A 13,885-nucleotide genomic window follows, 5' to 3' on the forward strand; every position below is an offset into this window, starting at 1 on the left:
AGTATGTTACACCCCAGTGACATAGACAACATGGGATGCAGCAGAGCTGAGTATGTTACACCCCAACAACACAGACCACATGAGATGCAGCAGAGCTGAGTATGTTACACCCCAGCAACACAGACCACATGAGATGCAGCAGAGCTGCGTATGTTACACCCCAGCAACACAGACCACATGAGATGCAGCAGAGCTGAGTATGTTACACCCCAACAACACAGACCACATGAGATGCAGCAGAGCTGAGTATGTTACACCCCAACAACACAGATCACATGAGATGCAGCAGAGCTGAGTATGTTACACCCCAACAACATAGACAACATGAGATGCAGCAGAGCTGAGTATGTTACACCCCAGCAACATAGACAACATGAGATGCAGCAGAGCTGAGTATGTTACACCCCAACAACACAGACCACATGAGATGCAGCAGAGCTGAGTATGTTACACCCCAACAACACAGACCACATGGGATGCAGCAGAGCTGAGTATGTTACACCCCAACAACATAGACAACATGAGATGCAGCAGAGCTGAGTATGTTACACCCCAGCAACATAGACAACATGAGATGCAGCAGAGCTGAGTATGTTACACCCCAGCAACACAGACAACATGAGATGCAGCAGAGCTGAGTATGTTACACCCCAGCAACTTAGACAACATGAGATGCAGCAGAGCTGAGTATGTTACACCCCAGCAACTTAGACAACATGAGATGCAGCAGAGCTGAGTATGTTACATTGTGTTATCAGATGATAACTGTTACTTTATCTAAGGATCACCATTTACTGCTATATTTCAATAAAGATGTAGCAGAGCTGAGTCTGTCATTTGGCTCGCTGTGTGGTAATAGTAGAAGGTAGTATTATTCCTTCTACAAGCAAAACCCTGAACTGAGAATTATAACCCATGACAAATGTAGTAAAGTTTACAGAGGGACGTAGTGGAGTTGAATTTGTCGTCAGTAATATCATAATGCAATATCAAATTATGAGATGAAGCAGTGCTGAATTTGTCTTTTGGCACAGCAGACTGTCATATAATAATCAAAGTGTAGCAACAGAGATGTAGCAGAGCTAAGTTTGTCATTTGCCGTGTCGCACTGCATTATCGTGTTGTGTAAAGCAGGGCTGTGTTCACACCTTTGTTTTGTACCATGATGGGATCCATTGAGAGTGGTCATTGGGGTCTGGCTGACAATATTGGTTTTCTTCATGCGTCACATCCGGCTCTGCTATGTGAACCCACAACACACACAACACGTCAATGTTTTATTACTGCAATTTATGAGAGATGTAGCAGAGCTGAGTGTGTCGTTCAGCACAATTCTTTGCTGTATCACAATGTGTCATCGTACAATTTCTCTCGCCTCCAAGCAAACGTTTTCTAATGGCAAAATCTGATTGTATCTAGATGTATATTGATAGATGTAGCAGAGCTGTGTTTGTCACTTAGCCCAATACTACGTGAGATGACAAGTTTTTCAAATGTTTTACTATACTTTCATTATACACACAACAACTGTGTCCAATCACAAGTTACAACCTGACAGATGTAGTGGGGCCGAGTTTGTCATTTATCACACCGCGTCTCATAAACAATATCAAATAAATGACTATGGATGTTGTAATTCACTGTGTCCAATGGAGAGTAATACATTGACAGAGCTGAGTTTGTCATGCGGCACAGCACATGCGTTTATACGAAGGACATCAGTCTGTAGTCCTATATACAGAGATGTAGCAGAGCTGAGTGTGTCATCCAGCCCACAGCATTGTCACATTACAAACTTTACTTATCATTTTACTTTGTATTATTGCAAAGAACATCTGTATCCGATCATCATGTTCCATACTAAAACATGTAGCAGTGCTGAGTTTGTCATATAGCAACAATGTTATCTCATATTCAGGGTGAGATGTAGCAGTGCTGAGTTTGTCATATAGCGCACCACCGTATTGTGTAATGTTTTAATATATTCTTCGACCTCTGTTGCATTTTAGCCTTTTATTATTGCAAATGCTGACTCGATTCAGATTGATAGGGTGAGATGTAGCAGTGCTGAGTTTGTCTCCTAGCACATTACATACACTAGAGCTGAGTTTGTCATGTAGTACACCGCTCTATTTTATAATAGGTTCTCATTTGCCTCACACTCATATTTCTTTAGATTAGATTGACAGAGTGAGATGCAGCGGAGCTGAGTTTGTCATATTATCGGGGTGGGATGAAGTTTGTCATATTGTACAATTTTATATCATATTTTTCAGCTTCAGTTGCATTTTCACTTTTTATTATTGCAAATGATGTCTCCGTCTAGATTGACAGAGTGAGATGTAGCAGTGCTGCGTTTGTCATACAGCGCAACACCGTATTGGACAATGTTATTTCGTATTCAGGCTCAGATGTAGCAGTGCTGAGTTTGTCATATAGCGCACCACCGTATTGTACAATGTTATATCATATTCAGGCTCAGATGTAGCAGTGCTGAGTTTGTCACATAGCGCACCACCGTATTGTACAGTGTTATATCATATTCTTGGACTACAGTTGCATTTTAACCTTTTATGATTGCAAACGCTGAGTCTATTCAGATTGACAGGGTGAGATGTAGCAGAGCCAAGTTTGTCTCTTAGCATGCTTCACATACTAGAGCTGAGTTTGTCACCGCTCTATTTTATAATATGTTCTCATCTGCCTCACACTCATCTGCAATTTAACTCTTTATCACTTTAGGTTAGATTGACAGAGTGAGATGTAGCAGAGCCGAGTTTGTTATACAGTGTTGTACAATGTTATAACGTGTTTTCTTCGGCTTCAGTTGTGCTTTAGCCTTTTATTATTGCAGATGATGACTCTATCTTGATTGACAGAGTGAGATGTAGCAGAGCTGAGTTTGTTATACAGTACACCACCGTGTTGTACAATGTTATATAACGTATTCTTCGCCTTCAGTTGCGCTTTTGAGTGAGATGAAGCAGAGCTGAGTTTGTTATACAGTATACCACTGTGTTGTACAATGTTATATAACGTTTTCTTCGGTTTCAGTTGCGCTTTTGAGTAAGATGTAGCAAAGCCGAGTTTGTTATACAGTGTTGTACAATGTTATATAATGTATTCTTCGGCTTGAGTTGCGCTTTTGAGTGAGATGTAGCAGAGCCGAGTTTGTTACACAATGTTGTACAATGTTATATAATGTATTCTTCGGCTTCAGTTGCGCTTTTGAGTGAGATGTAGCAGAGCTGAGTTTGTTATACAGTGTTGTACAATGTTATATAACGTATTCTTCGGCTTGAGTTGCGCTTTTGAGTGAGATGTAGCAGAGCTGAGTTTGTTATACAGTGTTGTACAATGTTATATAACGTATTCTTCGGCTTCAATTGCGCTTTTGAGTGAGATGTAGCAGAGCCGAGTTTGTTATACAGTACACCACCATGTTGTACAATGTTATATAACGTATTCTTCGGCTTCAGTTGTGCTTTTGAGTGAGATGTAGCAGAGCTGAGTTTGTAATGTTGAGTATTTAGTTGGATTTCCCTGCACGGCGCCTGTGAATGTCACCCTCGTCCCTGCTGATCATTGGGAGGGAGGCTTATTCTAGTGTAAACAATATAGTAAATACTCTGCTGTAGCCTTTGTCATCCGGCATGTCTGGCTGCACTGTGCGCCTCGGCTGCTGCAGCTCTGCTTGACCCCCTTCCTTTCTGTATGTTCTCCAAACCCCACTCAAGTTTCGGAGCCTGAAATAGAGAGAGAGAGAAAACTGAATCGTGGGCAAAGGTAGGTTGGTGTAGTGTGTGATCGGAGGGGAGGGACGTGGTGGATGTGGAGGGTTGTCTTCCTGCAGCTGGAGAGAAGATACAATGTATCCCTGTGTTTGGGAATGAATGTAACTGTATAGATGTAGCAGAGGTGAATTGAGCCACGCGACATACTCGGCTCTGCTGCGTCGGAAGCTTTTACCCCCTGCCTGATCGTCTGGCAGTCATGATCCGGAGTTCAGTTACCTGGGAAGTTCTCTGGATGATGCGCCTCCTGTTGCCTCATTGCTGATGAAACGCTCACGTCGCTCGCTCTGGGGATTTAGGGGAAGCGGACGCATACGTTATACACAATGTCTGGGGGGCTCCACCTGCCTCGTGCCATCTATAAGGTGGAGGCGCCTATGGGCCCCTCATATACCAAGAACCGGATGCTAATCCCATCCCGGACCCCTAAATTACCCATGTAATCATATAAATGTCTAAGTATTGTAGAAGTGCCGGATTATCAGATATTCTGGATTATCGGTCAATCTTACAAATATAATACTGTAATTAGGGTAATCTTATAATCTGTGCCTTTTGCTCGGTTGACTGTCTTGACTTTTGCAATTCTATGGTGAATGCAAGTGCTGGATTATCAAACGTTCTGGATTATCAGACAGAATGCCCACATATAGGGCAATAGTTACAGTAATCTCTTAATCTGTATCTTTTGCTCGGTCGACTGTCTCGACTTCTGAAATGACACATTGTTCTGCAATTCTATGGTGAATGCAAGTGCTGGATTATCAAGCATTCTGGATTATCAGACACAATGCCCACATATAAAGCAATAACTAGAGTAATCTCTTAATCTGTACCTTTTGCTCTGTGGTCTGTCTTGATTTCTGAAATTACAGATTACACTGCAATTCTCTGATAAATTCTTGATTATCAGATCTTCTGGATTATCGGACAATCATACACAAGCCAAATATAATGCAATAATTAGTGTAATCTCCTAATCTGTTTACTCATTCGTCTGTCTTGATTTGTAAAATCACTGATTTTAATCCAATTTTCTCTGTACGCAAGGTTTTGGATTATCACAAATTCAGGATTATCGGACATTTCTGCAAATATAAACTATGATTGGGGTAAACTATTAATCTGTGCCCTTTCCTCAGTTGTGGGATTTGACCTGTGAAATTACACATTATATTGTAATTCAGAGCTGTAAGCAAGTGCTGGATTATCAAATATTCCGGATTATGGGTCAGTCCTACAAATATAGATTTGGGAAGCTCTGTGCAGCGCTGCGTAATCTGTGTGCGCTATATGAATAAAGGAATTATAATCCAGTACTGCAATTCGGGTAATCCCTTAATCTGTGCCTATTGCTCAGTTGACTGTCTTGATTTCTCAAATTACACATTATATTGCAATTCTATGGTTAACGTAAATCACAAATTCCAGATTATCGGACAGTTCTACAGATATCAAATATAAAACTATACTTGGGATAATCTCTTAATCTGTGCCTTTTACTCAGTCATCTGTTTTGACCTGTTAAATTACACATTATATTGCAATTCTGTTCTGTATGCAACTTCGGGATTATCCAATATTCTGGATTATTGGACAGTCCTTCACATATATTGCAATAATTAATGTAAATTCTTAATCCTAGTTTTTGCTCAGTCATCCATTTTGACCTGTAAAATCACTAATTTTATGGCAATTCTCTGATATGTGTAGGGATTATACTGGATTATCAAATATTCTGGATTATTGGACAGTTCTACACATATCAGGCATACAAGTATAATTAGAGTCATCACTTCCTTTGTGACTTTTCCATTAACTTGTGGAATGGCTCATTACATTGCTGAATGCAAGTGCTGGATTATGAAATATTCTGGATTATTGGACAGCGCTGCTAATATAATGCTATGATATGATATGATATTACATCTCTTAATCTGTGCCTTTTGCCCACTCTTCCACCTTGCCTTCTACATTCCCATATTAGATGTAATACTGTGCTGAATGTAATTGCCGGATTATCAAATATGCTGGATTAACAGATTCTGGATTAAAGGAATTCTGCTGTATATAGGTCCCATTGGGTTATCTGAAACCTATATAAACTTCTAGTAACTCTGAGAATCCATTGGTCCGGTGCAGGGATAGTCTTCTGAGTTCCTGTAGAAATTCCACATTATTTTGTGTTGCTATATTTTTGCTGGATTATCGAATAATCTGGATTATACAGTCCTACAGAAAGACAAAATGTAATACAATCATCTGAGTAATTTCATACACTGTGTACTGTGCTCAGCCTAATCCAATCCCAGGATGTGTACAATGGATTATCTGGATTATCAAATATTCTGGATTATTGGACTCTTCTACAAATACCCCATATAATGCTATAAACAGAATAATCTCTTAGTCTGTCCTCTTTACACGTTTGCTTTAGGCCTTGTGTTGTGAAATTGCATATTAGATACTTTTCCAGGATTATCAAATATTCTGGATTAATTGGACACTCCGGTTAATATAATCCTGTAGCCAATACTTGTAATCTCTTAATCTGTCCTCTCTGTTCAGCATTGTTGGCCTTGTCTTGTGCAATTCCTCATACATTTGGAATTTTTTCCTGCATGTAAGTGTTGGATTATCCAATATTATATATTGGAAAGTGCTGGATTGGAGGAATTTTCTGGATTATATGGACCGGGGCTGAGAGTTGATTATCCGGGACCCACATCCCAGCCTGTAGTCAGAGCGTTGTAGACGCAGTGTTACTCAGAGAGGCCGCAAGTCTGTGATGCTGCTGTGTAGGCAATCTGTGTGCCGCCATATGGCGCCTTCATAAATTGTCAGATTTTTTTTCCTCAAAAACAATACTTTTAAGGAAAAATATCTCCATAATAACATGACACTTTTTTTCTGATAAATTTGAATGACAACAACATGAGAGAATAAAAAAAATCCTTTGCAGTTAAAATTAGTATTATACTCCAGAGCTGCACTCACTATTCTGCTGCTGGTGCAGTCACTGTGTACATACATGACATTACTTATCCTGTACTGATCCTGAGTTACATCCTGTATTATACTGCAGAGCTGCACTCACTATTCTGCTGCTGGTGCATTCACTGTGTACATACATGATATTACTTATCCTGTACTGATCCTGAGTTACATCCTGTATTATACTCCAGAGCTGCACTCACTATTCTGCTGCAGGTGGTGCAGTCACAGTGTACATACATGACATTACTTATCCTGTATTATACTCCAGAGCTGCACTCACTATTCTGCTGCTGGTGCAGTCACTGTGTACATACATGACATTACTTATCCTGTACTGATCCTGAGTTACATGCTGTATTATACCCCAGAGCTGCACTCACTATTCTGCTGCTGGTGCAGTCACTGTGTACATACATGACATTACTTATCCTGTACTGATCCTGAGTTACATCCTGTATTATACCCCAGAGCTGCACTCACTATTCTGCTGCTGGTGCAGTCACTGTGTACATACATGACATTACTTATCCTGTACTGATCCTGAGTTACATCCTGTATTATACCCCAGAGCTGCACTCACTATTCTGCTGCTGGTGCAGTCACTGTGTACATACATGACATTACTTATCCTGTACTGATCCTGAGTTACATCCTGTATTATACCCCAGAGCTGCACTCACTATTCTGCTGCTGGTGCAGTCACTGTGTACATACATGACATTACTTATCCTGTACTGATCCTGAGTTACATCCTGTATTATACCCCAGAGCTGCACTCACTATTCTGCTGCTGGTGCAGTCACTGTGTACATACATGACATTACTTATCCTGTACTGATCCTGAGTTACATCCTGCATTATACCCCAGAGCTGCACTCACTATTCTGCTGCTGGTGCAGTCACTGTGTACATACATTACATTACTTATCCTGTACTGATCCTGAGTTACATCCTGCATTATACCCCAGAGCTGCACTCACTATTCTGCTGCTGGTGCAGTCACTGTGTACATACATGACATTACTTATCCTGTACTGATCCTGAGTTACATGCTGTATTATACCCCAGAGCTGCACTCACTATTCTGCTGCTGGTGCAGTCACTGTGTACATACATGACATTACTTATCCTGTACTGATCCTGAGTTACATCCTGTATTATACCCCAGAGCTGCACTCACTATTCTGCTGCTGGTGCAGTCACTGTGTACATACATGACATTACTTATCCTGTACTGATCCTGAGTTACATCCTGTATTATACCCCAGAGCTGCACTCACTATTCTGCTGCTGGTGCAGTCACTGTGTACATACATGACATTACTTATCCTGTACTGATCCTGAGTTACATCCTGTATTATACCCCAGAGCTGCACTCACTATTCTGCTGCTGGTGCAGTCACTGTGTACATACATGACATTACTTATCCTGTACTGATCCTGAGTTACATCCTGTATTATACCCCAGAGCTGCACTCACTATTCTGCTGCTGGTGCAGTCACTGTGTACATACATGACATTACTTATCCTGTACTGATCCTGAGTTACATCCTGCATTATACCCCAGAGCTGCACTCACTATTCTGCTGCTGGTGCAGTCACTGTGTACATACATTACATTACTTATCCTGTACTGATCCTGAGTTACATCCTGTATTATACCCCAGAGCTGCACTCACTATTCTGCTGCTGGTGCAGTCACTGTGTACATACATGACATTACTTATCCTGTACTGATCCTGAGTTACATCCTGTATTATACCCCAGAGCTGCACTCACTATTCTGCTGCTGGTGCAGTCACTGTGTACATACATGACATTACTTATCCTGTACTGATCCTGAGTTACATCCTGTATTATACCCCAGAGCTGCACTCACTATTCTGCTGCTGGTGCAGTCACTGTGTACATACATGACATTACTTATCCTGTACTGATCCTGAGTTACATCCTGTATTATACCCCAGAGCTGCACTCACTATTCTGCTGCTGGTGCAGTCACTGTGTACATACATGACACTACTTATCCTGTACTGATCCTGAGTTACATCCTGTATTATACCCCAGAGCTGCACTCACTATTCTGCTGCTGGTGCAGTCACTGTGTACATACATGACATTACTTATCCTGTACTGATCCTGAGTTACATCCTGTATTATACCCCAGAGCTGCACTCACTATTCTGCTGCTGGTGCAGTCACTGTGTACATACATGACATTACTTATCCTGTACTGATCCTGAGTTACATCCTGTATTATACCCCAGAGCTGCACTCACTATTCTGCTGCTGGTGCAGTCACTGTGTACATACATGACATTACTTATCCTGTACTGATCCTGAGTTACATCCTGTATTATACCCCAGAGCTGCACTCACTATTCTGCTGCTGGTGCAGTCACTGTGTACATACATGACATTACTTATCCTGTACTGATCCTGAGTTACATGCTGTATTATACCCCAGAGCTGCACTCACTATTCTGCTGCTGGTGCAGTCACTGTGTACATACATGACATTACTTATCCTGTACTGATCCTGAGTTACATGCTGTATTATACCCCAGAGCTGCACTCACTATTCTGCTGCTGGTGCAGTCACTGTGTACATACATTACATTACTTATCCTGTACTGATCCTGAGTTACATGCTGTATTATACCCCAGAGCTGCACTCACTATTCTGCTGCTGGTGCAGTCACTGTGTACATACATGGCATTACTTATCCTGTACTGATCCTGAGTTACATCCTGTATTATACCCCAGAGCTGCACTCACTATTCTGCTGCTGGTGCAGTCACTGTGTACATACATGACATTACTTATCCTGTACTGATCCTGAGTTACATCCTGTATTATACCCCAGAGCTGCACTCACTATTCTGCTGCTGGTGCAGTCACTGTGTACATACATGACATTACTTATCCTGTACTGATCCTGAGTTACATCCTGTATTATACCCCAGAGCTGCACTCACTATTCTGCTGCTGGTGCAGTCACTGTGTACATACATGACATTACTTATCCTGTACTGATCCTGAGTTACATCCTGTATTATACCCCAGAGCTGCACTCACTATTCTGCTGCTGGTGCAGTCACTGTGTACATACATGACATTACTTATCCTGTACTGATCCTGAGTTACATCCTGTATTATACCCCAGAGCTGCACTCACTATTCTGCTGCTGGTGCAGTCACTGTGTACATACATGACATTACTTATCCTGTTCTGATCCCGAGTTACATCCTGTATTATACTCCAGAGCTGCACTCACTATTCTGCTGCTGGTGTAGTCACTGTGTACATACATGACATTACTTATCCTGTACTGATCCTGAGTTACATGCTGTATTATACTCCAGATCTGCACTCACTATTCTGCTGCTGGTGCAGTCACTGTGTACATACATGACATTAATTATCCTGTACTGATCCCGAGTTACATCCTGTATTATACCCCAGAGCTGCACTCACTATTCTGCTACTGGTGCAGTCACTGTGTACATACATGACATTATTTATCCTGTACTGATCCTGAGTTACATCCTGTATTATACTCCAGAGCTGCACTCACTATTCTGCTGCTGGTGCAGTCACTGTGTACATACATGACATTACTTATCCTGTACTGATCCTGAGTTACATCCTGTATTATACCCCAGAGCTGCACTCACTATTCTGCTGCTGGTGCAGTCACTGTGTACATACATGACATTACTTATCCTGTACTGATCCTGAGTTACATCCTGTATTATACTCCAGAGCTGTACTCACTATTCTGCTGCTGGTGCAGTCACTGTGTATATACATGACATTACTTATCCTGTACTGATCCTGAGTTACATCCTGTATTATACCCCTGAGCTGCACTCACTATTCTGCTGATGGTGCAGTCACTGTGTACATACATGACATTACTTATCCTGTATTATACCGCAGAGCTGCACTCACTATTCTGCTGGTGCAGTCACTGTGTACATACATGACATTACTTATTCTGTACTGATCCTGAGTTACATCCTGTATTATACTCCACAGCAGCACTCACTATTCTGCTGCTGGTGCCGTCACTGTGTACATACATGACATTACTTATCCTGTACTGATCCCGAGTTACATCCTGTATTATACCCCAGAGCTGCACTCACTATTCTGCTACTGGTGCAGTCACTGTGTACATACATGACATTACTTATCCTGTACTGATCCTGAGTTACATCCTGTATTATACCCCAGAGCTGCACTCACTATTCTGCTGCTGGTGCAGTCACTGTGTACATACATGACATTACTTATCCTGTACTGATCCTGAGTTACATCCTCTATTATTCTCCAGAGCTGCACTCACTATCCTGCTGCTGGTGCAGTCACTGTGTACATACATGACATTACTTATCCTGTACTGATCCTGAGTTACATCCTGTATTATACTCCAGAGCTGTACTCACTATTCTGCTACTGGTGCAGTCACTGTGTACATACATGACATTACTTATCCTGTACTGATCCTGAGTTACATCCTGTATTATACTCCAGAGCTGCACTCACTATTCTGCTGCTGGTGCAGTCACTGTGTACATACATGACATTACTTATCCTGTACTGATCCTGAGTTACATCCTGTATTATACTCCAGAGCTGCACTCACTATTCTGCTGCTGGTGCAGTCACTGTGTACATACATGACATTACTTATCCTGTACTGATCCTGAGTTACATCCTGTATTATACTCCAGAGCTGCACTCACTATCCTGCTGCTGGTGCAGTCACTGTGTACATACATGACATTACTTATCCTGTACTGATCCTGAGTTACATCCTGTATTATACTCCAGAGCTGCACTCACTATCCTGCTGCTGGTGCAGTCACTGTGTCCATACATGACATTACTTGAATGGGATTGTGCTGTAGTGATGAGGTCACTGGAGTCCTGCGTTAGGGATTTGGGGTATCAGACTCCCGCCATTCCTATAACCTAGAGACAGGTCATCATTCCCTAAATCCCTGAATCCACCTTTAATGAAGTAGCTCATCTTAAAGGAAACCTCTTGTCCCCCACTTGGAGTCATGGAGACAGAGTTATCCTCGGGGCTCCTGCTGTTTCCATCCTTTTCCTATAATGACAAATTAAAAATAAAGCAGTAAATGTAATAAAAAAAAAGAAAATCTATATTTTAATATTAATTTTTAGCCCAAGCAATTCTAAGGGTTTGCCCCCTTTAAATTTACCTTGCGACTCCTTTGAACATCTCCTTTTTTGTTGGCTAATAAAGGGGGGATATGGAATGTGTAGTCTTTAATTAGACGTGGATCTATTCCCATATTAGACGGATTTATGTCGGAGCATGGGATGGCGGCTGACTGTTTCCTCATTACCCGCACTCCCTGCATATAATGAGCTTCATCATTAGTTGACGGAGTGAATTTGCCCTAGTGCTACCTTGAAAGGCGCGTGATTTACATACTACTTCAGAGCCTACCCTTTAATGGATTCCTCCATGCATAAAATAAAAAGACGCTATCTCTAAATTTTTTAACATTCCATGTTTTTTTTTTCTTCATAATAATTTATTTTTCTTTGGGACAATTGGTTTGATGATTAAAGATACATTGTATCTCGGGGAGGTGGATGGGGGGGGGGGTGATTCCGAGGTAACAAGACATCAATGACGAGACTTCCAAATATCAATATTGTATCAAAAGCACAAAGATTCCGAGCGCAAGGATGAGGAGATCAGATACTTTGTTACAAAAAGTTTTCTGCTTGTTTAGTTCATGGATAATTTTATGGATAAGAAAGCTTATACTTCTGCTACTACTAGCCATTACCCCTGTGACATAGCGACTGATGGAACTGTCCGCCATCTTTCTCATGGTTTTCGTGGACACAATGGGGGTCATTTATTAAGGGCCCGATTCGCGTTTTCCCGACGTGTTACCCGAATATTTCCGTTTTGCGCCGCTTGTACTTAAATTGCCCCGGGATTTTGGCGCACGCGATCGGATTGTGGCGCATCGGCGCTGGCATGCGCGCGACGGAAATCGGGGGGCGTGGCCGAACGAAAACCCGACGTATTCGGAAAAACCGCCGCATTTAAAAACCGAAAATGTGTCGCATAAGGACCGCTTACCTTCACCTGGTCCAGCTCGGTGCATTCCGGCGCGATGAGTTTACTTTCAGCGCAGCAGCGCCACCTGGTGGACGGCGGAAGAACTACCTTATTAAATCCCGGCCGGACCCGAATCCAGAGCGGAGAAGCCGCCGCTGGAACGCGAATGGACCGGGTAAGTAAATTTGCCCCACTGAGATATATGGGGGATGGGGCTGTTGTATTACAGATTGGAATTCTGTGTTTGAGGTTGATGAGGTCAAGGTCTACCTGGTCTACACTTCCAAAATGTATGTTGGTTTCTTCCAAGTTCGCCTGTTTCCTGTCACCCTCGAAAAGCGCAGTGAAAAATTCCCATGATAATTGTCCTAGTCTGTGTGAGGGACAATAGGGGCAATTTCAAGACCAACGTTAGTCTTGATACCCCTTTATCCTAGTGCAGCATTCACTATCTCATATCTATCTATCTATCTATCTATCTATCTCATATCTATCTATCTATCTCATATCTATCTATCTATCTATCTATCTATCTCATATCTGTCTATCTCATACCTATCTATCTATCTATCTATCTATCTATCTCCTATCTATCTATCTATCTATCTATCTATCTATCTATCTATCTCATATCTATCTATCTATCTATCTATCTCATATCTATCTATCTATCTATCTATCTATGTATCTCATATCTATCTATCTATCTATCTATCTATCTATCTATCTATCTCATATCTATCTATCTATCTATCTATCTATCTATCTATCTCATATCTATCTATCTATCTATCTATCTATCTCCTATCTATCTATCTATCTATCTATCTATCTATCTATCTATCTATCTATCTCATATCTATCTATCTACTATCTATCTATCTATCTATCTCCTATCTATCTATCTCCTATCTATCTATCTCATATCTATCTATCTATCTATCTCATATCTATCTATCTATCTATCTATCTATCT

The 13,885-nt window shown here is 41.3% G+C and overlaps 1 protein-coding gene across 14 annotated transcripts in view; it reads left to right on the top strand.

Moving 5' to 3' along the window:
* FOXP1 (forkhead box P1) overlaps positions 1-13,885 on the top strand; it is a 601,095-nt gene that overhangs the window by 302,019 nt on the left and 285,191 nt on the right. The window contains exon 1 of one of the 14 annotated variants that reach the window (XM_072128408.1): positions 3,645-3,786. The exons of the other annotated variants lie outside the window; for them this stretch is intronic. The gene's annotated coding sequence lies outside the window, so the exon portion shown is untranslated. Of the gene's footprint in view, positions 1-3,644; positions 3,787-13,885 lie in introns of those variants that run through there. 14 annotated transcript variants of the gene reach the window in all.

Source organism: Engystomops pustulosus, chromosome 10, assembly GCF_040894005.1.
Source record: "Engystomops pustulosus chromosome 10, aEngPut4.maternal, whole genome shotgun sequence".
NCBI classification, from domain to species: Eukaryota; Metazoa; Chordata; class Amphibia; order Anura; family Leptodactylidae; genus Engystomops; species Engystomops pustulosus.